The 26,596-nt window shown below is 40.2% G+C and overlaps 1 long non-coding RNA gene across 1 annotated transcript in view; it reads left to right on the top strand.

The window, feature by feature from the left end:
* The first annotated feature begins 218 nt into the window (after positions 1-218).
* The window catches only part of LOC137295040 (uncharacterized), a 42,474-nt gene continuing 16,096 nt past the window's right edge, over positions 219-26,596 (top strand). The window contains exon 1 of the long non-coding RNA XR_010957557.1: positions 219-1,672. This is a non-coding gene — a long non-coding RNA (uncharacterized lncRNA). The remainder of the gene's footprint in view (positions 1,673-26,596) is intronic.

Below are 26,596 nucleotides of genomic sequence, written 5' to 3'. Positions count from 1 at the left end.
CCACGCCGCCTTCTATCGACCAGTAGTGTCACTATTTCTACTCCTACAACTGTTGACGGTGGAGAAAGCCAGCACTGTCAGTATCATTCTGTTGTTTACACTTCAAATGAGCACCAATGAAGCTGTGTTGGAGAGGGCGGGGCGAAACTTTCCAGCATGTCAATCAAATATTGTTGCTTTTGTATGTTCTCGTAAGGTTAGGATAATATGTATGATATAAAGTACTATGTTACGATAACATTCTGTAGACGTGGTAGGTGTTTACAGTCTGAGATTTTCCCACCGGTGCATGAGGAAAAAAAGCAGAAACCGTGCGAAAATAATATGAGTGATAGATCCAGAGTATATAACGACTGTTGCACTAATATTGAGTATAGTGGATGTACCTGTTTTCAAACCTCACGGAGAAAAGCATCGTGGAAACTACGGTGAGTGGGCGACACGTGAAGCTCGCTATAAAAGTGGCAGCCCTCTCATATGCAGGTGACATATGACACGGTCGTCTTTGAGATAGCGAGTCTTTGGCCAACGAAGCAAGTTACTTCCTAATCTGCCTTTGTCCATACAAGCCAGTCTCTCGTCCACGGGACAGCGCCCTGACCTCGGATCTACTTTAGTAAATATCTAGCGTCCGGTCTATCTCATGCACACAAGCGTTCCAAACGAGTGGCCTTGTATTAATTGGTACCCGGAATAAAATTACCAGTCCATGGGATTGTTCATCAGCGTTTGAAAGAGTCGCGCTTCCACCGAGAGCGGGACGGTTAATAGTACTGGAGCTGGCCCGTGAGGTGTGTGCTATATCCACGCTGAGCGACGCTGATACTCCCAGGGAGTTTGGAAACCGGCGCCGGAGTGACAGCAAGGAGGCGGGGATAAACGGACGGAAATGGGCCAACATGGCCCCCTCACACACAAACGCGTTGCCGGCTACTACACAACACGGATATCGATATAGCTTTACAAAGCGTACATCACAAGATGCACTCATACCGACCATGGGTTGTACATTCTTTCTACCACTGTTACAGCTGATCGTTACACTGCTTGCTCTTAGCGAGTGTCTACCCATCCCGACGGGAGGGACCACCCCGGGTATCACATCTCAGTACCCCGTCACCAATGCATTGCCCGTACCAATCACAGCTGATGCCACGAGAGCGGTTATTCAAAGCATGGAGAAACTTTGGATCCAAAGATTCGAGAATTCTGACAATTTTAAACAATTGCCGAAAGGTCTCCAAAGGGATGTGAAAGAATTTTTGAACTCAAGGACCCGAAATATTCTTCAGGGGGACCAAACTTTGACTTCTCAGGAAAATAATTTAAGGAATAATATCCTTCGACCCCATGGAGGGGATTCGCCATCTGTAACGGACTCTCTTAAGTCGAACGAAATCACATTAGAAGCGAAACGTAATGGTCAAGAGAGTTTGGACAAGTCTAAAAGTAATAACGTTACAGTGGTTGTTGAACCGACCAGGCCTGGGCATCGGTCAAGGAGGAGCTATGGGCGATCGTATCTGGACAATAGGATATCTCCGTACCTTTCTGGTGGCCCCATTGACATCACATACACCCATGTTGTGCCATGCGTGTATGCCGATCGCTACTACTGTCTTAACGGAGGAACGTGTGTGTTTGTGGGAGCGCTGGACTTAAAAACCTGCAGGTGAGCCCATCCATGTTTTATGCTCGTAAACGTTCCAAAGGTTTTCTAAGAAAGTCATATTTAGCACCAATCGTGTCCATTGACACATTTTGCCATGTATTGACGTATCCTGTTAGGATTCTGTGGATCAGTATAGCGTCAAAATGCACCAAATATTACAAGTAGGATTTTGTAAGAAATCCGCAACACATACTCGCTGGCGTGAAACACGATCCCTAGTTTTGCTTGAATACCAAACATATGTGCTTGGGAACAGGGTCAAGTTTACTGTTGTACCCGTTCAGTTAGTGTCAGGGGTGAATGTCTCTCGAACTGATGCCAGTTTGTTTCATTAACACACTGAGAACCGTTACGTGATATATTTACTGCTAATTGACTCTTCTCCTCTCGCAAAACACGGGATTTAGGAACACCAATTCCACGTCTCAATGGTTTATTCATTCAAAGATACACGTGCAGGTGTTCTTGGGGGTTACATATGTTTCTGCAGACTCCTTAACGTATCTTTGCATATTGCATCTGACGTACGCGCCTCTTGGGTTATTTTGGAAGTGAAAGATGCCATTTGAATATATACCGCGAAAGTCCCCTCACAATAACTGTGGCTATTGATTTTAGATACATTTCACCTCGTTTATGAAATATTTATCCGGGTGCATCATTCAGAACCTAATGTAGAAGACGGGTGGATTTCCTTTTACCATTTTGCTGTGTGGAGCTTTTTGTGTCCATTTACTTGTTGAATAATTAACGATCATGTGTGTTCGATCTATACAATTGCATTTCAGAGTTGTGTATTGGGGAAACTGAACTTCGTTGACACGATTGTGATTTGAACGAACGATACATGTTTTGATTTTTAAAGGTTTCAAGGGATGTCATATTACCCTTGAGACGTGTACGAGTGTATGTCGTCCCATGAACATTTGCTTAGTTGATAGTTGGCCTTTCGGGATAAACTGGTGTAATATTTGTCTGTACGACGTTTCGGAGACGAAAGATTCTTTCAGTTTTACAAATATTAGAAGCGCACGTATATCACAGAGGGATGACTGATCGATCTGTGAAACAACCGACGGCTCACTTGTCAAAGCGCTTTCACATAATGGCAGTGGCTTGCTCTTTGAATATACCTCAGTGCCATTCTACATCATTCTTTTCAATACACCATACATCTTGTCAACTATACATATACAGAGTACTTATAGCTAACAAATATTATTAGAAAAACAAAAGCTATTTAAACATATTTTGTGTCAGTGCATCACTGTCAATTTTATGATGTATCGTATATATGTCGATTTGATCTTAACCGTGTATTCGAGACATATAGGTGGGGTGTGTGTGTGGGGGGGTGTGGGTGTGTCTGTGAGTGTGTCTCTGTGTGTGTGTCTGTGTGTGTGTGTTTTCACATTAACATGTATTATAGGTCACACATAATATAGATACCAGTGTACATTGGTCCTGAAATCCGCTACGGGTCGTGTCACGTATCGGCACCGTGTCGAGAATTGGTATATGTTCAAAAAATGCTTCCGCGGTGGCCCCCTTCCTTGAATAACGTCAAAGCTTGACGTGCGCTCTACCGACGCGCCAGCGTTCCTTGTTGCTGCTGGCAGACCAGGCTTCGCGTCAAAGCTTGGTTGAGTGAGTAACTGGAATCATTAACTGCTTTTGGTAATAATGGCCCAGGTTGCGCTTCATGGTACAGAGGTGGTGTCGTGATAGCATTCTTATGTGGAAGTAAGTCATTGCTGATGAGGAAACTTCAGAAACACCAAAAGGCCATACCAAAATGCGTGAAAGGAATAACTTTGGTCGAAGAGACCATTGTTAGGTCTGACTATTGGATACCCTTAACTTTTGCGGAAGTGTGTGCGCGCGTTCACCTTTGTGTGTGAATATTGTTTGTTTGTGTGTGTGTGTCTGTGTCCGTGTGTGTGTCTGTCTCTCTCTCTCTCTCTCTCTCTGTGTGTGTGTGTGTGTGTGTGTGTGTGTGTGTGTGCATGTGACGGATGGGAGTAATGGATCTGAAATGAATTCAGATAGGTATTCGTTAGTCTAAAATAGGGCAGGTAAAAGGAAAGTACAGGTTAGTCATTGATGTCTTTTGGAAATCGAATTAATCTCCTTCGTGAGCAAGCGACGACTGTAATGGAATAGATATCGGGTGAATCAGCTCCAGAAGAGGACTGGCTATCCAACATGTGTTCCATTCCGCTTCATGACGGCCGTCTTCACATATTCTTGACCATGTGATCCAATGACTGACCGCATGAGACACGCAACTGGGACACGATGACCTTCATCTACCAAGTCAGAGAGCATGACAACTCGATGCTGTTCGAAGCTTTCTGCAACATTGTCAACCAGATCCTCAAACATCTTTAAGATAGATTCGACATATCAGGGAAAATATGTTGGAATCTGTGTTTTCACTGACGGCTTAAGAGGGAAGAGAATTTTAAGACAGCAACACATTTTGTCCCTAAATGGAATTCGGAAAGACGAAAAAATATTGTGGTACGAAATTAACGTCTGTTAGGCGGATGTCAGATGAACAGTTGGTAACAGAGCTGCGCAATATAACCGGTTTACCGGTATTTACCGGTTCTGACTTGAAAACGATACGTATTGCGATACGCTGATATCGGCATTTAGACATGCATTCGGAAGAGCCCGCAACACACGGAAATCTTCGAATATTTCGATTTTCCAAACCGGAAGTCAAGTTAAGTTCGGTTTGAAGTAAAGTCGCTTTAATTTTGTTTAAGTGTTTCGCAACGTTTTCGATCTGATTGTTTTAAATATTTACACATGGATGATCTGTGGTCTATGACAAGTCCTGATCAGGTCAAGTTGCTGTCTTAAACCTCACGGTTCGTTGTTTCGCTTTCGCATTGCAGTATATCGCAGTTGGAAAAATCTCTGCAATACTCACCCCTAGCTGGTAAGGACAATTTGAGTCCTGGAATGGGTAGGGGTAGGTACACACAGTTCTTAGTGGGCTGGATATCATGAGGATGAACCCTGTAGTGATTATGTAAGCCATCATAGAGGCGGTATTAGAGACATCATTCTGGAGGGTTGGGGGTGTGGCTTTCAGTGGGTACAGGTACCAGTCTCAAAATATCAAATCCCAAACACAAACTACAAATCAAGTTGTAATGACCGAAGTAATATCGTTGTTTCTATTGCCATAGCATGAAAATCAATTTCTAAGGCATCACATAACGGAACAGTGCAGTACAAGTTTGGGGGTTCACGATATTTTGTGATCACATATGTGAAAATATAGTGTAAGAGACTGTTCATTCTACCAGGCGCCATAAACGCTAAGACGTTTGAAAGAAGTGCTCTATTAGTCGGTCAGTACCGAACATATTAATCGGACCAGCAATACACCTTCAAACACGTCGCTGCGGTCCTGTACCGAAACCGAAAACGGTAAAAACAGGTCTTCAAGCATTCAGGTTTTCACAAGAATCTGAGTAACCAGTCATCTGAACCTAGCAATTCTCCAGTGTGCTAATAATATCAAATTACGTACGGTTTTAGTCACCACTGACATTAAATACACATATCGTATACATCATACATAGTGGTGATACGTAAGCAGGAAAGCTCCCAGTACTGCACACACTGTATCAATAGTGTGGATACATAATATATGAATGTGAAGTTCTCAGATCTTGGATTTCGTCATTCAACATGGAAATATGCTGTTGAGGACATGATGATAAACCTGTACCTTACAATCAACAGTTTCATCTGACGGAGTTGAACCAAATCTTGGAAGCTAGACCGTTTTAGTTCAGGTTCGGGTATGAGAGATTGTAAAACCCGTTATTAGTTTACGCAAACTGCAAAAATCAGTGGACAGATTTTCTGGCATTTCAACTCGATTTTAATATTCTTTAGATCATTAATTGATGATAAAGCAACAATAATTTCAACACATTTTAATAAATTCGTCTATTACAATAAACCATTCCTCTGTATTTGATATACCCAAAATCGCTGTAGTGTATATTCAGTGGACGCTTTGGGTTGATTCGTAATTTTACAAAAAATGTCAAAATATCAACAAATGTGTTCATTCCTTACATGGTAAAAAGGGACCCTTGAACGCATTCCTTGTTTTACCAATATGGACGAAAATTCAACTTCAATTCTATTCATTATTTTCTCTTTACATCAAAATGCAGATAACAATGTTCTGGACTATTTTCTTAAAGGTTACGAACGGTTTGAAAGGTTTTTCAGATTGCGTTACTTTGACCAAAAAAAATAACACCTCGGTCAGAAGCGGATGGAGGTGAATTATTCATAGCATATAAAGTTTTATCAAGTCAATTATAACTGAAAAGTGTGTAGATTATTTTTATTTATTTCCTATCTGCATACCTCCTGTGTACATAGTACGGTATCGGAGCCATTACTATTGGGTTGACGTTGGGAGGCTTACCCACGCATTTAGAGTTTAACGCCAACGTTCATGAGAGTTCAATGTAATATTAACACATCTATGCCAAAAATACCCGTTTTCGACTTATCCTCGGAAGTAGGTTCCACGTGGGTTAAAGGGCAAAAAGCTCTCATATGAATGTTTCAACGGTTTGCCATTTCTTATTAGCAGCCTCACATGTGATGAGAATCGGGAAGGTCTTAAATGTTTACAAATGATGAAATCCAGGGGCTCTGGTATGCTTCAGATAAAACTTGAAACCAGAATTATGGATAACCGGGATTCGAACCCACGTGTATAAGTTGCTAGCGTGAGTGACTGAACGAATGAGTTGGGTTTTAACACCACTTTTTGCAATATTCCGGCAATATCACGACGGGGGACACCAAAATGTGGAGTTCACACATTGTGCCCATGTGGGGTATCGGACCCGGGTCTTTGGCGTGACGAGCGAACGCTTTAGCAGCAAGGCTACCCCACCGCAGAGAGCGAGAACGAATTACTACTGCGCCGGAGGACTGGACTAGTTTCCAAAATACAGCCTAGGTTTCGTAGCCTCCAACCTAATACCGTTCAATTTTCGTTTGTTGCAGATGTGAAATTTGTGTTGATTTAATTTAATCCGTATATTATTTTATTAACATAAATGAAAACTGCCTTACGTGCAGCCTGGCAGTGATAACTGTGGCCTTGAGGGCTAGACACGTCTATCACAACGCTCTGTCTTGGTAATATGTGGTTATCTGTTTCTAAGGCAATGGCCCTCTCCTAAGCCGAACGTGGAATGCGAACAAGGAGGCAATGAATTACCGTCACAAAGCCAGTTGACAATTTCGAGGATGTGAATTAATTGCACCGATAACACCACGCCATGTTCATGTCTTTACCGACGACAGTTCACAGACTGTGAAGCTCATGCTGGACCCGATCAGGAAATGAGGATCTGGCCCCGATTTCTCGAAACGAATTTAAGTTTTTACTAAACTTTCAAACTGAGTTAGACAACTTGAAACAGCTGAAATTTTAACTCAGTTGCATATATAAAATAAAAAAAACAGACAACGTTAGCAATATATTCATAAAATTCAAATTGTCCACTATTTTTGAGTTTAATATCAATTTCAGTATTTTCTGGGAAATGTATTTTCTCAAATTTGAGTCAAAACCCAGACTTAGGTTTGTCTCGGGAAATCGGAGTCAGATCATTTTCACAACTGATATTTTGTGGTACGTGTGGACGTGTTGCAAAAGGTTTTTCGTTCGGAACTTTAGACGTCTGTTCGTGTGGACGTATATTGTCATCCGTTCATTATTCACTCCTAGAGGGATTGCACATGTATACTTCTCATGAGTTCTCCATTCACGCATTGCTATTGTAATGTTAATTTATCATCAGTTCTGTATTCACACCTTGATGGATTGTACCTTTCAATTTGTGAACAGTTCTGAATTCACACCTTGATGGATTGTACCTTTCAATTCGTGAACAGTTCTGAATTCACATACTGGTATTTAGGGATTGTAAACTTGCCATCAGTTGTAAATTAATTTGGCAGTTCTGCATCCACACCATAGGGGAAGCTAATGTACACTAGTCATCACTTCTGTATTCACATATTGAGGAATTGTACATGTATACAAGTCATCACTTCTGCATTCAGAGATTGAGGGATTATACATGTAAACTTGTCATCACTTCTAAAGTCACATCTTAGAGATTGTGCATGTGAACTGGTCTTAATTTCTGTATTAGCACCTTCAACGGTTGTGCATGTGTACTTGTTACCACTGGTAGGATATTCCAAGCTAAGCGGACGAGTATCATAACTTTCTATTCGCTTTACATTAACAGCTTTGTCTAATGAGTGTGTATACTTTGCATCGGTCGTACACTCTCAGCCAGAAGGATAACGACAAGACACCCTTTGGTCGACATTGACTCTGTAGTCACAACTCGGCTGTACATTTGAACCCTGCGTTCACATATTTCCTGATAATACAGATCACAAGCACATGATCGTAGCTCAAACTGACGCGACACATTGCTAGATATACGAGGATGCACTGATTCTTCGGGACGTCCCTCGACGCCTGCCTTTTGTGTTTCACCACACTTCACTAATAGATAGAAATAATTTATGCTGCTGGAATTACGACCGTAAAGCAGTCACGACGTTTCTCGTTGTATTGTTGTGATAATTAATAGATATTATTGCAGCAAATTCTTCCCCGAGGACGGGGCATTCCATTGTCAGAGAATCTGTTCTTCTCGATACGACACAGCACAATTCTGAAATATTGATGTGGCAAGACGCGGAGACAATGGCTGCATGGGCATTGATGGATACATTGGTAAGTTGTAGGGTAGTGATGTGCGACGGGATTGTGGAGATGAATCTCGGTGGAGTTGGAGTTTTTGCTGGAGAGGAAGTCATATGTCTTTTGTGGCCGTGATAAACAAAGCTATCATTGCGTCAAGTCTGAGCAAGAACACTCGGAGCGTCAGTGTCCCTTGCTGAAACAGAATCAATTTGATTCCATCTGTAAATACAGTTCTATGGTAAAGTCATCTGGTAGGCTTCGTCTGTAAATACAGTTCTATGGTAAAGTCATCTGGTAGGCTTCGTCTGTAAATGCAGTTCTATGGTAAAGTCATCTGGTAGGCTTCGTCTGTAAATGCAGTTCTATGGTAAAGTCATCTGGTAGGCTTCGTGGTGCGGGTTCGAATCTTTTATGAAGCGTCAGCGCAATGTAAACCCTTTGCATGATAATTACTGATCACAGATTATCATTTTATTATCAAGATGTAGTTCTAAGTGAGAACCAAGTCCCAAAAACAAAAGCATTCTCCAAGACCATTCATCAAGACCATCGTCAAGAGAATACTTAGCACACATTTGGGACGAATGAGCGTTGAAAGACAGACCTGACAGAACATTTTGACTAGTATTATCATCCATATTCCCTTTCTGATACAAACTAATCGTTTATGTAATTGTCACGATGCTTTCTTTGATCACGAAATAAAATACAAGCATTCACAGATATCACTATTTCACAGTCTATAGTAGACAAGTCTCGCTTTCATACCACAGCCCAATCTGCAGGCCATATCGCGCTTCTGACAACATATGGTTAGAAACCCACAAGGAATAATATTATCGTTACTCTATGTCAATGAACTAAAAGCCCCCCACATCTGATCAGGAATGTGGATTTATGTTTTGACCATCGCTGGTTCGGTCTACTCCTGACCTCACCGCTAGGCGCTTACAAACTAGTTGATTTTTTGTATAACAACTGCAGAAATGTAGTTCCTTTACTCCACACTGTACCTGTGTAAAACGCTACACCAACAGCCCATAGCGTTTCGAGGATTGTTTTAATGTTTATTTAAGGGTAAGTGTCAAAATTATGTATCCCTCTACTCCACTGAGAAAGTTTTGTTTTCATGCACACATAATGCTTTATTTAATGTGCGATATTATTCAATAAGGAAATAGCAATTATTCTTAAGACCAAGGCTTTACCACAAATATACTGAAGAGCAAAAGAAACTCAAGTTTCGAAAATCTCATAAAAGTAAGCGTCTTTTGTTTAAAAATCTTGACAAAACAATGTTGCGTCTCCTCTCTCTTTAGTATAGATAAAAACAGATTTACATGTTTTTTGCATATTTTAAGGTATCAGGTAATATTTTCAGCTCCATTTGGCAATTTATTACCTCAGTGATATAAAAGAAGTTTAGTAAGGAGGTACGTGTCAGCTGTAAGCATTGCGTCTTTCGAACTTAATTGAAGAAATTAATCAGCATTCTTGTCTGTTCAGAATATTTTATCAACATTGCTATATGGACACTTCGATCTCGGACGGTAGGCCCAGTGGTTAGGGCATTCACTCGTCACGTTAAACACTCGTGTTCGATTCCCCACATGGATACAATGTATGAAGCCAGTTGTGATATCTCAATTGCCAAAATATGTTGTCAACGGGGCGTAAGAGTAAACTCACTCACTCACTCACTCTACATCCGATCCAAATCCTATGCGTCATGATTTGTTAAATTTTACATGGTAAGTATCATTCTCCGTTAAAGAAGACGGCATAAAAGACTTATATTAAATATATATTAATAGAGGTTTATATTGGTAATGGATAGATAAGTAGAATCTTTAAGAGGCGATACATTATATGATGTTAAATATCTTGAGAGACAAAATCATACACCAGAGCCAAAAACTGGCTCATCACGTATCTCTGTAGGTAATTAAAAGAAGCTAGTAATTTATTTTTTATCGATCAGATTTTTTGACGTCATCCATTCTCAATCTATTTCGGTGACAGCAATATGTATGGAGTATTGGCGCATCAAATCTTGGCAAATCACCGCACTTGTCTTCTTCTTGGCACGACTTCCAGACAATACTAGTGTAACCTTTCTTGACCATTCTCAATGACGTCATCTCGATGGCAGCCGAACACTGAGAAACTCAGATATTGTCACATTCCTGTGGATCCAAATACCAAGGGGCTATCGTTTCTAGTATTTAATTGCCCATTGTCACTGTTAAATTGTCCTTGGAGGACTGCAGGCCGAGGAGGAACGACAAAAGAGATAATTAACAGCTGATTAAATGAAAGCACATTGACACCTGTGATATTTCGGAGCCCCTTTCAGAGGCTCCCACAACCAACACCCAATGCGATCGTGTCCAACTGTGAACAATGACGGTATATTTGATAAAACAGAACCTTTGTTATCAATTGGTAGAGACAATGACTATGCTGTTTTGTATCATATATTAATAAGTTGTTAAACTAACATGATATTTAACATCCATTCCAAATGAACCATTTTAAATATCTTCGGCAAGGGATACAGGGTAGGAAATCTGGCCAACAAACCAGTGTTGTACTATTTCTCTAAAGTGATTAGCTATAATAAATATAGTAATGTAGTAATATCTATTATACAAATTATATTATTTGCACGTTAGCGAAGAATGATATTGTTATTTCAGAGATATCAAATATCGCCCGATGCTATTATTCTTCAGATCTAATAAAGCAAACACGCGCTGTAAATGGGCTCCGTTCCAGATAAAATATATATTCATACAGTTCCATTGTATTTTAAACATTTCGGCAAAGCCATCTGTGAAAAAAGGACAGCATTAACGTAATTTTATGCAGCGCGTGTAAGTTTTCACGGCAACAATCCCAGGAATTCTTCCATATGTCACCCTTGATAGTATTCTTTACCTGTTGCCATGACTACGGGAACTTAATAAATGATACCCTTTTTACATCAATTATTCAAAAAGTCCCTGCCATTTTCTAAGCAAGTTGTTAAGTTTCGCGGGCCGTTTGTTCCTGCAATTATTACGTAAATCCGGACCCTCCCAATGTGATCTTAAGATTTTAAGACGTAAGGAAAACGAACCAAAGATAAGATGCATTAAAGACATCGGAGACAGTTATGTTGTGTTTCTCATTGCCGCGAATCAACATTGCGGGGGTGGAGTATTCTTACTGGTTTTAGGTCGCAGTTTGTTGATCCATTGCACTACAAAGCAGTTTGGTCGAATTTCAAAGCAACGTGGCTATAAATATACCTGGTCCAAAGTTAGTTGTAAGTGTCATAAAGATGCAATCGAATTGCAGCAAGATGAGATGAGGGTTGAGTCATAGAATTCAAAATAAGAGGGAGGTTTGTAATGTATGTGATTGTATATCAACCTTGATACACCACGGGTCACTGTAATGTCATATGCCATTTCGTTTATGGAATCGTAGGCAGATGCAAAATAAGGTCATGCCTACGGTCTTCGTCAGCCCATCAAGACATCGTGCTGTGCAGGAAATATGTTTTGGTGTGCATAATTAATACGGCGAATGAAGGCCAACTGACTGTGCGTATAATATTTCATATTAATATCTTGGATTCAAAGTGATTCATTAAATAGTTGGTATGAAATGGTTAAAGCATATATCATGGGTGGGTAGTAACTGTGTGAGCATGTGTGTGCGTATGAGCATGTGTGTGAGCATGTGTGTGTGTATGTGTGCGTGTGTCTGTGTGTGTCTGTGTGTGTCTGTGTCTGTGTCTGTGTGTCTGTGTGTGTGTGTGTGTGTGTGTGTGTGTGTGTGTGTTAGATATGTGTGTTAATGTATAATTATGTTGAATGAGATACGTTTTAGACGTTCGGGGTATCTGCAGTTACATGTGCTTTTGTGAATTTGAAAAGCGTCGGATGTCTTCCTGTTAGTGAGTTTGGTTTAGCAATGCATTGACAGGGTGAGTATGGTTTTACGCCGCTTTTAACAATATTCCAGCAACGGGCTTCATACACATTGTACCCATATGGAGAATAGAACCCGGGTCTTCGGCCTGACAAGCGGACGCTTTTACCACTATACTACCCTACTGCCCAAAGGCCACATTAAACAGCTTATCGTTTTATGACGGCGTGTCAGCTTGATGCTTAAGCTCACAAGATCATGAGAATGAGTCCTGATCAACACGAGTATAGGCATGGAGCTTACAAAAGATCATAATCAAAGGACGCATTGGCAACGTCAAAAATCCACACGTACTGGCACGCTGCTGAGAAACCAAGGATCATAATCACAAGGAATCATGATCAACGTGAAACAACCCATGAGTTTAGGCATGGTGCTTACAAACAAAGGATCATAATTAAAAGGAGTCATGGTCAACGTCAACAACCCGCGTGTGCACGCACGGTGCAGACAAACCAAGGATCATAATCGAATCATGATTAACGAATTGTAATGCGAGACTGCAGAGACAATCGCGAGGGCGTATACAATATATAAGTGACACGTCTAAAGAGTCAAGAAGATTAGAACAAACTGTAAATAAAAGATGCCAAGGCCTCGTTATTTCTTGCGGTAATATAATGTATCCCTTGTGAAAAGAATCTCATTAATCATCTTCAAATAGCGTCATGCTCTCCTCCAGGAACAATGTCCTAGACATATCATCACAAGGCCATAAAGTTTGCTTTCCTTCACATATAACGTAGAGGATTTGTAAGGAATTTCTGGTTAAAATTAGTCCTAGGGTGGAAACATTTCTGGTAAATATGAATCTTTGGGTGGAAATATTTCTGGTAAATATGAGCCCTAGGGAGGAAACATTTCTGGTAAAAGTGAGTGGTTTGGTGGAAACATTTCCGGTAAGAATGAGTCCCAGGGTGGAAATATTCTGGTAAACACGAAGGAACTCAAACATATCCTTGGCTCGCACTGGTGAAGTGGTTACACAAGCTAATTTACACATATCCGTTGCATGGGTTCACGTGTGTTGTTCATAATAAAAGCAAAAGCAAAAATCAATAATATACAGAATTTTCCGATTCAGACTGTATAATGAGCGTGAGAGTGTATTTTACTACTACAGAGTGATTATAGCAGGTGCGAATAGTCTGCTCTAGAGGAAGCATCCACCATGAACACATGCAAGTCTTTCCCTCACCTCTATGATAGGGAATGCACAATTCAGTATGTTTCTAATCCATCGCACTAATCCAAGTGTTGGACTGAATATCTATTCTGGTTAACATTATTGGATGATGTTTTGATTGTCTTTCACGTCCTGCCTTCCAACTGAATCATATGATATTATTCGGTGAGGATCGAAGTGGCACGATTCGTTCACCAGTTTGATGGAACCTGGAGTCTGACCGCTGGCACGTGTTCCTAGACACAGAATTATTGTCTGGCCGAATGTAGGATTCGTAGACACGTGAAGCGGATCCTGGAACGACAAGGAACGTTATCCTTCAACACTTAGTAATGTTCAAATGGACCCCCGGGTCTGTATAAGCATTGCCGATGAGCGAAGACCAGAAACCCATTTCGCGCGGATATTAGTACCAGTCGACTATTTCCAGGAGTATTTAACCCCTCCATTTGACACAAATGTCACACCTCTTCTTAACAGGCTATGACTACACCCTTAGCTCATTGCATTCCGAGTATCTAATGTAAATGTTTGAAAAAAATGTGTGGCCAAATATTGCAAAAATTGAAAGTTTGGGTTCTTAGAGTGTCAAATCAACAGCGTTTTTGTGGGTTGACCCAGTTGTGTTCTAGTTGTTAATTATCTACAAATGGGTGTCGTTATTTTAATCATGTTTCAAACTTGCGGTACGAAGCGATTACTCGTGGAGGTAATCGCCTGTGTTAACATATGTACGCCAAGAGTGTATGACATGCGCCCCAAACAGCTGTGGATAATGTCGTGAAGATATTGTGTAGGTCTCCACAGGGTGCAAAATGCTGAACACTGGGCCACCCGGCTTCACTGAAAGTAAGAGTAGAATGCGGAAATGTTGTTCATCTGGTGATTGCCGCCATCGCAGTGCTCCTCGAAAGTGTTTGATTATAATCTTGTAAAGGTACACAACACTGTGTAATTATATTATCTAATTCATGCACACACTCATGCATATGTAGATAGCATCGCTACATCATACATCACAGCACCACATCATACAGTACATTCATGCACAACTACACAACGCGCCACCATACAGCACATCAGAACACGATACAGCACATCCATGCATTACACTGCAACATTCCACCATACATCACATCACACAGCAAATCATATAGCACATCCATGCAGAACAACACAACACTCTACCATACAGCACATGGTCACATCATACAGTACATCCTTGCATAATCACACAACACCTTATTAAACAGCACATCAGCACATCACAGCCCAGACAGTAGGTACCTGCTGAACTAAAATTTAATTTTGCCCCTGTTTAAAGAGACATAATGAATATAACGTTCACTTCCTAGAACCGCTTCAAGTCAATTCGTCCATAGAATGACGGCAGATGATGAACCAGCTTATCACCATCGTTGTGTCGGATCAGTAACATAGATTAACGCAACTACACTTCCCCATAACGTATTTTCCTTTCGAACCAACCCAACCTTAATGGTCGTTAAATCCATACATAAATCTCAACGTTGCACGTCCGCAAATGTAACCTCTGAGCACAAGGGTACTATTGTACAAAGCGACTTTAACCCTGTGGTCCTCATAATATCATACCTTACCATACAGGTATGCTAACGTTGTTTTCTACAAACGCACCCTGATGTAAGTTGGCCAATAACTGGTGTCAGTGACCCATTCATAGTTTTCCTTTCATGCACATTAAAATATGTTTCATCAGATAATGACGCTCGATATTTCTGTGGTGTCGGTATTTTGGTTCTAGTCTAATTAGTGTAGAACGATGTTCATTAAAATTAAAGAGCACACATACAGGTGTGCTAAAGGTTAATTGCAATACGAATTTTCCTCTCTACTTTGAAGAGTATAACGTTGAAATATATGGCCCGTACATTAAGTTAAATATTTGACTTGCCAAGTTCACCTTCAGAATGCTAGTCTAGATCATGGCAGTTCTGAAGGACTGGCGTGGGCGTCATTAGAAACTAACAGCGCAATTATAAACTTTACCTATTATGCTATCTTACTGCCATATGTCATGGCTCATAAAAGTCCACGTAGCCTTTGACAAACTGAAATAAAGAAAAACATGTGTTTTTTTTTACATTTCCTAAAATGCATCTCAAAGAACTCAAACTCAGAATAGAATATAAGAGTTGTCAGACATCGGTTAGCTACCTGTAAGCAATTCCAAGGTTCACTGTGACGGAATGTTAATGTTACCATGTTTACTTTTATTTCACGTATCTCTGCCCCATGACAAATCTAGAGCACCCAATGTTAGTGGAAGTTGAGGTCACCACTTGTGCTATTCCAGGCGGAACAATGTGTTCATGGAGTGTTCAAGTTACAATGATTGATTCCCATTGGATGTTGGTGTAGGTACTTCATTAAAAGGCAGGCGGTTTACCTTTGCACAGAACAACCAATCCAATCGATGAAGGCGGTTCTAGTTGGCGATTAAGGCATCTATAGGGCGTAATGTAGGCGGCCAAATGTAATGGGAAAGGCTGTTGTAGGTAGTGATTAAGGCGAATAGTGGTACTGGTAGAGGTGCTGATGAGTACTGATAAAGACGGTTACATGTACTGATGAATGGTTCTGCTCTCGCCCATGAAAGTCCCCCAGAGTAGTTTGTAGGTATGAGGAATGTTCCAATCACACGACTGACCCTTGCCATCGTGCAGTCCCCTAATTTCATGACCATCTTCCCCTGATCAGTATTCGCAAAAGGCTACCCCTAAACATGTGTATTTGAAGAAATTCACGAGAAGGAGATGCGAGAAGAACGTGTTTCTTAATCATAGAAAATGAGGTGAAATATGCGTTTCCTAAAATATTTACAACACGTGACGCAACATGTGTTCCTGAACACAGAGACAAATGGGATGAAGAATGGATGCATTCTAACAGAAAAAAAGTGGGATAAAGCATATGTTTCCTATGATTGAAACATGCATCTTTGAAGAAATTCACGAGAAGGAGATGGTTAGATTGTCTTTATTTCCTCCAAAATTGAAGATAAATATGCTTGTTTTATCACATATTACATTTTACAAAGCACAAGTGTTATGAAAGTTATACAATGCAAAAAATAGTTCAGGGTATGTATATATACTGGGGGATGTTAATCTCGTAAAATGTGAAAAAATATCGTTTCCATTCATGAACAGCTTTACTTGTGATTTTCATACATTGAATCCATAGATATGTATCAAGGTCTCTAATGTTATCAACTGGCACTCTTCCAAGTAGAAAACTAGTCAGTATATCACCATCATCATCATTCCAAACACTCATCTTCCCCTGATCAGCATTCGCAAAAGGCTACCCCTGAACATGCATCTTTCAAGAAATTCACGAGACGGATATGTGGGAAATATGTGTTTCTTAATCATAGAAAAGAGAGGTGAAGTATGCGTTTCCTGAAATATCTACAACACGGTACGGAACATATGTTTCTGAACACAGAGACAAATGGGATGAAGTACGTATGCATCCTAACAGAAATAATTGTGATGAAGCATATGTTTCCTACCACATTTATTAATGGAATGCCGTAGGACAAATAGACTAAAGCACGCATTTCCATGCACATAGGCAAATGGGATGAATTATGTGTATATTAACAGATAAAATTGGGATGGAGTATCTGTTCCGTACCATATGGACTAAAGCATGTATTTCACTAAACCACGTGTGTCACATGTAAAAGTAGAATGAAAAATGTGTTTCCCAATCACATAGAAAATGCAGTATATGTATTTGACAGAACTTCTACAAAACTTCTACAAAACGTATGTCTCCTAACACATAGCCAAATGAGACGAAACATGCGTTTCCTAAAACAAAGATAGATGGGATGAGCATGCGTTTCCTAACACATAGGCAGTTGGGGTGAATTATATGTGTCTCCGAAATGAAATGAAGTGTACGCTTCCTAGCCACACAGGAAATGTAAATTAATAAAGTATATGTATTCAAAACATATAGATGGGGTGAAGAATAGCATTTCATAACACCCAGATGACGGGATGTATTATGTTTTCTTACATATAGACAAAATGAGATAAAGTATGTGCAAACAGAATGGGATAACGTATGTGTCTCCTTACAAATAGAGAAAATGGTATAAACTATGTGTTTCCTAACACTTAAATAAAATGGGATAACGTATGCGTTTACTAGCACGTAGACAAAATGCGATAAAGTGTGTGTTTCCTTGCATATAGACAAAATGGGATAAACTATGTGTTTCCTAACACGTAAGCAAAATGGGATAAAGTATGCGTTTCTTAACACGTAGACAAACTGGGTTAACGTATCTGTTTCCTTACATATAGACAAAACGGGCTCATGCATGTGTTTCCTAACACATAGACAAATCAGTTGAAGTGTATGGTTTTTAGCATAAGGAGATGCTGGATGAAGTATCACATCACAAATCAGTTACTATATTAAGAGCAAGGCCCAATCTCTGTCTCAATTCCAAACTCAAGGATGCAACATTCTTCCCTGATGTTCTGCCGTTTAATTCATCAGTTAGACGTTGTGTATCTGTGACCAATAATCGGCAGGATTACTTACAGGATGACGGCTTTTAGGAGGTCTATTAATATCAAGTTTCACATTAATCGCGGATGATTGCGCTCGTTTGTAAGCGCCTCAGTATAGCGTGTATAATGTATTACTACGCGGGGTTACTTAGGACGCAATATGTTTCCGAGACACAAAGTAATACCAGTGCAAAAGATACTCCTTGGTGCATTTTGATGCACTCATAGAGCAGTAAGCAAGCGCTGGTATGTTATTGTTAATCGGGGCTCATTTACAGTTTCTGTATATTCCCTGGTTCCAGGCAAATGAAATGGTGTGGTGCATTATGCAGACATGGCCAAATGCTTTGATCTCATGGGAGGTGTTTTAGTATGTGGTCCCAACTTTATGACCGAAGGACTAAGATCGTTTTGGAGAACAGGTCATAGAGCCCTGTGATACTGTTGTCTCTCTATCCCTGATCGACGAATAGTTTTATATTGTTTATTTTTCAAAATTACTTTGAAAAACCTTTTGATTATGCTGCGCGTATCAATTTCTAGGGTGTTTAAAATGTTAGGATGCATTCTATTATTTCTCATTTCATAGAATATAAAATAGTTTGGTTTGAAACACTGCGTGTATCACTTCACCTTTGTATCACCCAGAAGATCAGGTAAGAATTGGTCTTCAGCTTCCCAAACTTGTAAGATTCCATCGGTTGGGTAGCTTCGCTGCTTCCTTCATGCTTGTCATCATAACCCAAAATGTGTTTATTGATGTTCATGGCATCACTTACGGGAGTGTTTGGTCCAGATTCGAATATTCTCAGAATCCATACAACAGACCTGTTGTACTATTTGGATCTGGATCCCGTTCTAATGTATTTTGCATTCAAATGTATTTTGCATCAACGACACTGATTGGAGAGTACAGGCTGTCGTTGATGGAGACAAATCTCGTAAACGATGCTGACGCGGAGTTTGAAAGGTGATTCTAAATGCGGACTCCATAATACATTTCCCACGCGCTGAAGATTTTATAACTATATTCGTGCATGCAAAATGGAGGTCACAGCTGACCTGACAACGCTGATTAAGAGTCTTTCATCTTCCTTTCGGGGTGTGACGACGCTATTTTATTATTAGCCGTAAAATCTTTTAACTTGTACGATCAAAGCCAGTTTCATTCACACGACTTACGTAAGATCATATCAAATGGGTCGTTGTCCTGTTTCACGATGGTAAACATATTGAGAAACTCTCTCTTCCGTTTTCGAATATTCACATTGCATTAACAACCGAGGAACTCCGAATTCGGCTCGCATCCTGGGTGGTCGATATCTGGGCTTGTGTTTATGTCATACATATTCCCTAATGTCTCGCAATAGTCCCGTAAGAAGCCGTATTTATAGTAAACTGTTTTCTAATTCATGCCGTCACTGTAACCGTTTATACTGTACGACAAAAGGCCGTGAATAATAGGGTATTTGTCCCTAAGCCAGATCATCCGGACTGTTCAATGCAACAAGAGTGTCGGTTAGTTTAGTGAAGAAGTGTAGGCAACCTGATAGACGTGCACAAGTCTCTAAGGTAAAAATGAAGAAGATGAAGAAATCAGAATATGTCAAAGAAATTATAAATAACAGACTTGAGTCTTTCTTATCTAGACTTACCTCTTCGAAGGATAGAATTACTATACACCAATGGGCTCAGCATTCAGCACAGCCTAGGAACAAGTCTAGTGTCCTGACAACAACATCGAGTGTAGCAGGGTCTCGTTGTAATGGCATCATCATTATCATTATCATTATCATTATCATTATCATTATCATTATCATTATCATTATCATTATCAGCAGCATTATCAGCAGCATTACCATTATCAGCAGCATTATCAGCAGCATTAGTAGTAGTGGTGGTAGTAGTAGTGTGTACATCAGTAGATGTACTTGCTGACGTTACAGCAGAAATAATAGCATACGATACTCAACAGTGTGTCGAATGAATTTAGTTTGTACGCCGCTTTTAGCTTTACAACGGCAGGAGTGCTTGCAACTATACAGTACTCGTAGTACCTTTAGAAGTAGAACTCAGTGAGTGAGTGAAGTTAGTTTTATACCCTTTTTAGCAAACTTCAAGCAATATCACGGCGGGGAATCGAACCCGGGTCTTCAGCGTGACACGCGGAACCAGTAGGGCTACCCTACCGCCCCAGAAGTAGAAGTCGAAGTAGTAGTAGTAGTCGTTGTCTTAGTCGTAGTCCAAGGCGTAGTAGTAGCAGTAGTAGTAGTAGTAGCAGCAGCAGTAGTAGTACCAGTAGCAGTAGTAGTACCAGTAGTACCAGTACCAGTACCAGTACCAGTAGTAGTAGTAGTAGTAGTAGTAGTAGTAATGGTAGTAGTAGTGGTAGTGGTAGTGGTAGTGGTAGTGGTGGTGGTGGTAGTGGTAGTGGTGGTGGTAGTAGTAGTAGTAGTAGTAGTAGTAGTAGTAGTAGTAGTAGTAGTAGTAGTAGTAGTAGTAGTGGTAGTGGTAGTAGTAGTGGTAGTGGTGGTGGTAGTGGTAGTGGTGGTGGTGGTAGTGGTAGTAGTAGTAGTAGTAGTAGTAGTAGTAGTAGTAGTAGTAGTAGTAGTAGTAGTAGTAGTAGTAGTAGTAGTGGTAGTGGTGGTGGTGGTGGTGGTGGTAGTGGTAGTAGTAGTAGTAGTAGTAGTAGTAGTAGTAGTAGTAGTAGTAGTAGTAGTAGTAGTAGTGGTGGTGGTGGTGGTGGTGGTGGTGGTGGTGGTGGTGGTGGTAGTGGTAGTGGTAGTGGTAGTGGTAGTAGTAGTAGTAGTAGTAGTAGTAGTAGTAGTAGTAGTAGTAGTAGTAGTAGTAGTAGTAGTAGTAGTAGTAGTAGTAGTGGTGGTGGTGGTGGTGGTGGTAGTAGTAGTAGTTGTAAAAGAAGGAGCATGTTGTATATGAGAAATATTACTGTAGTAACTGTACCATAAGTAGTTTTGATTGTAACACAGAGGTAGTGGTACTTACAATAGCAGACGTAACAGAAAGGGCTGGCTCAAAGATCGATATTTGGAAATAATGTCGATTATTAACGATTATTATTAACGATTGTCGATATAATAATTTTATGGATAACATTGTACAAAAACGCATGTGATGAAATTTAGTTTTAGTAAGAAAAGGTCTTTATTCAAGAAATGCTTCTAAATTAGAGTTAGGACGCTGTTTTTGTTAGTTGAAACATAGATATTCCGTATCAGATATATCTTGAATGAATTAACGTTTTTATTTGAACAATGTTGATTCTTAACTGCGTGACATAAATTGATGGGCGTCATGAAATTTTCAAAACATGGTTTTCAATTACTGAAGCTGAAGACTTTTTTAAAAAACAGTGAAACATTCACAGCGATACAAAAACTAAAGATTTGTTCATTAACTCTTATCTGCATGTACAGAGTTATCGTCTTTGATGACAAGAGCGATAGTTTTGTGAACACGTCTATTGCGCGTTTGTTGAAATGTACATGCAATTAAATACGCTGTACATTTCAAGGACGTGAGCATATAGATGCGTCTGACAGATATGTCTATGAACGTCATCTTCGCCCATTCCCACCAGGCTAACAAAGGGTTAAAACATCTGGGATAAAATAAGAAGTTTATTACGGCTTCTTGTTTGTGCGCGTTTATATATCTGCAGACCGTTACAAAGACTGGATGACGTCACGGCACTTCTTAGCGTCAGAAAACGTAGGAAAGATACCATAATGACATCTGTTCCCTCCTGTTTAAGAAGATCTTCCTTTGAGCCTTGTTGTCATTGTCTCAGTTGCCAAACTGTCACGTGACCAAGAACGGGGCAGGATCCGCTGACATTTCCACGAGCGTCCATCATCACTACCTGATAGCGATTCAAAATACGGGCATATTATATAGTCGGAATTGTTAAACTTCGATTTTATCATTATTGAAATCTGAAAAGTTCCTTTGTTATAATATTTTATCAAAGTGTCAATCAAAATAAGATTATGGTCCTGCGTTATAACTAAATCAAAAACATCAACATGGGCGGTTGGGTAGCCCAGTGGTTAAAGCGTTCGCTCGTCAGACCCGGGTTGCATATCCCAAGTGGGCACAGAAAGTATGGAACCAGGGACACGATCTAGTACTACTTGTTCATGTGTTCATCACTGAAGTTGATCTGGAAGATGAGGTTACATATTATCGGGTCCTGTTTCGCAGAATACATGATAATGACGAGAGGGTTGAAACGGTCTCAGAATTTACCGACAACTCGTCATTTCTCTTTCTTACAACCGAGTTGTCTTACTGCACCACCGTTTCACCTATTAGTATTGTCTGGAAATCTTGCTTTCCAGTTATGTTCATTCATAGACTTGCACGGGTCTTTAATGTAAAAAAAACTGATAGTTAAAATAATAAACAACAGACCGGGCACTTTGTACTGTCCGCCTATCTTGCCTCTCCGAAGGATAGAACTGTTTTACAACATGGACTCAGCATTCAATAATTCCATCACGACGCACAAACGCCAAAAGGCGTGACACGTTTGACAACCCAATACAGGAACATTTTAAGTACATATGTACTAAATCCCTCCTAATCGTCAGTATCCCGCTCCACACTAAACCCTACTACTATCCGTTAGGACACTGATTCTGTAAAGCCATGGTTAGATGATACTCATCATAAAAATGATTAAGCGTTTCAATGATAATTTCTAAAAATAACAGACTGGGTTCCTGAGATCCCTGCATCTAGACTTGCCTCTTTAAAGGCTAGAATTACTATACATCCATTGGGTCCTCATTCAGTACAGCCCGGAGCAAGGCTATCATGGCAGTGACAAATCTAGACACAGAATCGGAGCAACCGGGATCCGAACCGCAGTAATATTATTACGTTTCGGATGCGGCCCAAGGGACATAACTCTTCACTGCTAATTGCGGCGCCTTAAACGACCTGGCTACCCGTGTGTGTGTGTTTCCAATACCTTATAAAACTATAACGAGACCTTTGTGTTGCCAGTAACCTGTCGAACCATTTACAGAACACACTCCATTGAATCTTTAATGCGTAGAGAATGCCACTTGTTATCAACGCTCGTCATGGCTTTTGTTAAAAAAGAAATGATTTGAAAAACGTTGACCTATTTATTGAACCATAAATGTTGTTTAACACAGCAAACTTTAAACTACACTGGACAAATTGTCAACCATGCAAATTTAAATAAATGGGATTATATTTTTCGTTTGCTTTCAAAAGAAAATATACAATTTGGTATTGCGGCCTTAGAGAATCGATATGGTGTATCATGTCATGGATTGAGAGACGCTATTCCATAACATTTACAGCCGTCAAAGTTAACGTCACCAACTTCTCATGTGAATATTTCATTACGATAATATGAAGATGGTTATGCGGAAAATGTTTCCTTCTTGAGATACGAGAGAGGTCAAAGTTTAAATGAATAATAAATATGAATGCACGTCTTGCGGGTTAAACTGCGTTGGCCTAGCAACCGCGTGGGTAGTATTGTGTGTATGTCGTGTGGGTATGTCGTAGTATCGTCCCTGATGTACGAGTCGATTGTACGTACGCCAGTGCTACGTCACCGTATGGTGATTTAATGCTGTTCTTATGTCAGGCGGCGGTGAGGTGGTCCAGTGGTTGGTTAAAGCGTTCGCTTGTCACACCGAAACCCAGGTTCGATTCTCCACATGGGTACATTGAGTGAAACCCATTTCTGGTGTACCCCGCCTTGAAATAACTGTTAAAAGCGGCATAAAATTAAATTCACTTCCTCTTATGTCGGTGTGCCATGTCCCCCAAAGAGTGATTTGTGATTGGATATGAGGAGAATTGATTGTTCGGTATTTATTTTCTGATTAAATGGCAGAACTGTTGCCTGTTGGTTAAATCGTGATTGTCACTGTTCGTTTCTCAATATGGGTAGTCTACTCAATATCACTTGTTTTAAACATTCAATCCAATTTCACCTCAAGGATGACTCAACCTCATATCTATCAGTATTCCCAATCCTACTCACATCCACTACCAAATACCCAGAAACGCACCATACGTGTACCCTCCCACACAATGACCCACCATTTCCTTCAACACAGTATGGTCCACGTCTATTCTTCAAACAAGATAAGACCCACAATAGTCTGCTCTCCAACACAAGGAGACCCACCATACGTCTATCCTCCAATACAATAAGACCCACCATACCTCTAATCTCCAACACAATAAGACCCTCCATACGTCTACCTTCAAACACAATAAGACCACTCATACGTCGACCCTTCAGCACAATATGACCCAAAATTCGTCTACCCTTCAAACACAATGAGACACACCATAGTCTACCCTCCAACACAATGAGAGCCACAATACGTCTGTCATCCAACACAATAAGACCCACCATGCGTCTACTCTCAAATACCGTGAAACCTGTCTACTTTCAAATACCCGTGTATCACCATATATCTGCCCTCAAATACACAGAGACCCTCCCTGCGTCTGCCGTCAAGTACCCTGAGGGTCACCAAGAGACCTCGAGACCTACTGCACGTCTGCCTTGTACAAACGTCAGAAAAACACCGCCTCTAACCACCCATACGATTATCGGCAACAAATTATTTTATACGTTCTTAAACAACGTCCATGCACCATACAGCATGCACCAAGCATATAATTCTGTCGATACCTTCAACCATCGTCAAACAACCATCGCTCTATTTATCTGTTTCCGCGTATTCTTACCACCAGTAAGTGCTCGTGTATTCTTATTATCAGTAAGTGAAATCAGAAATGAATACTGGATTCACGATATTGAAATACCGACATGAACTTTAACATTTTCAAACTGAGTGTAGTGGTGGGTATTTCTTAAATCAATGTAAACTAAAGAATAATAAATTCAGCTTGAATGTTCCATTTTCCTCCAAAGAGGTTCCATGTATGTTTTTTTTTCACCGTCACCGAAAACAGCACAAATATTAATGGCGAGTTCATTACCAATCGGACTTCAAGGAATTCATTTCAACACCGCTACAATGAGTTCAAAATGCATATTTAAGATTGTAAAAACTCTCAGCACCAGAGCTGTGATTTGACGGCCAAAGATTGCTTCATAAACAGAAGGAAAATATGCCAAATTTATTAAAGGGTTTCAAATATGTTTCTAACAAAGAAAATTTAAATCATTGACAAAAAGCCCTGATTTATGGTCTCTAGTGGGGCCTTGAGCACAACATAGATGTAGATATTCATCTCCACAGCAATCCCATCTGACAAAATGACAGAGCTTTTAGTTTGTCATGGAACATTAATTCCGCTGTTGTGACTTTCTTAACAAATTCCTACTAAATTCCTTCATGAGCTGTTTTGTAATAGAAATCCAAAGCTGGTGCTGGCTTGACGTCCGCAAATCTTTACAACGAGACTGAACGATGTCACATGTAGCACCGTGTAGAGCAGCACTTGTTGGGAGAACCACAGCATTTGTCAGCGCCCGGACTTCACATAACATTCCCTATCTCCCACTGCCCGAGCGCCTTGTTGTAGGGGAAATGATAACCCAAATCTACCGTGTCCAGCAGTAGTTGCTTCAGCTATTTCCTTGAAATATTTGCCAATAATTATGATAAATGCTTTACGTTTCTTTACATGCTGTTGTGATGTAAACAAACCAGTCTCGTAGCGTAGCAAGACAGACAGGCATACCTAGACTACTATCCCTTCGTGTTTAATTATGTTATCACCCTATCTGCTACATACATTCACAGAAGACACGTACCATTCTTGTGGATTATTGAAATGATGTTTGTTCAGCAAAGTAGTCATCTTGCTTGCAAGGTAATTTTTGGAATAGCAGGGATTGGGATGGATATGAAGCTGACTGGTGTGGTTACGATGGGGTTCAGGCGTGATGATGGGAGGTTAATGGGGTTCTAAAGGGGAAAGAGGTTAACCATGCTGAGAAGAAAAATATGGAGGATGGAGACAAGTGACGTAAGGATGTGGAATAATCGACCTAGAGAGTTCATCGTGAAAAAATACTTTTGTTTTTCAAGAATTCAGGATGGGTTGCAAGCGTTGCAGTTTTCACTCTATGCACTGCACCTCAAGGTTCAAACTTCATTTTTTGGACAATATGAAGATGTAGAGAATGGTTGCAATTTTCAATGTAGAATTGAGGAACTTTCGCATGGGAAAACAAACAAATAATGGCATTTTCAAGGATCTTGAAACAGGGGTCTTACAGGGTCATCGGCACGTGATGGTGGCATGATAAGCCTGTATTCGCACAGATGTTGCTGTGACGCAATTTGAACATAGTTTGGCCTACCACAGAATACTGATGCTTGTTGTAAACTTCATCACTA

The sequence above is a fragment of the Haliotis asinina genome, chromosome 8 (genome assembly GCF_037392515.1).
Source record: "Haliotis asinina isolate JCU_RB_2024 chromosome 8, JCU_Hal_asi_v2, whole genome shotgun sequence".
Taxonomy (NCBI): Eukaryota; Metazoa; Mollusca; class Gastropoda; order Lepetellida; family Haliotidae; genus Haliotis; species Haliotis asinina.
This window is presented reverse-complemented; position numbering and strand designations above follow the sequence as displayed.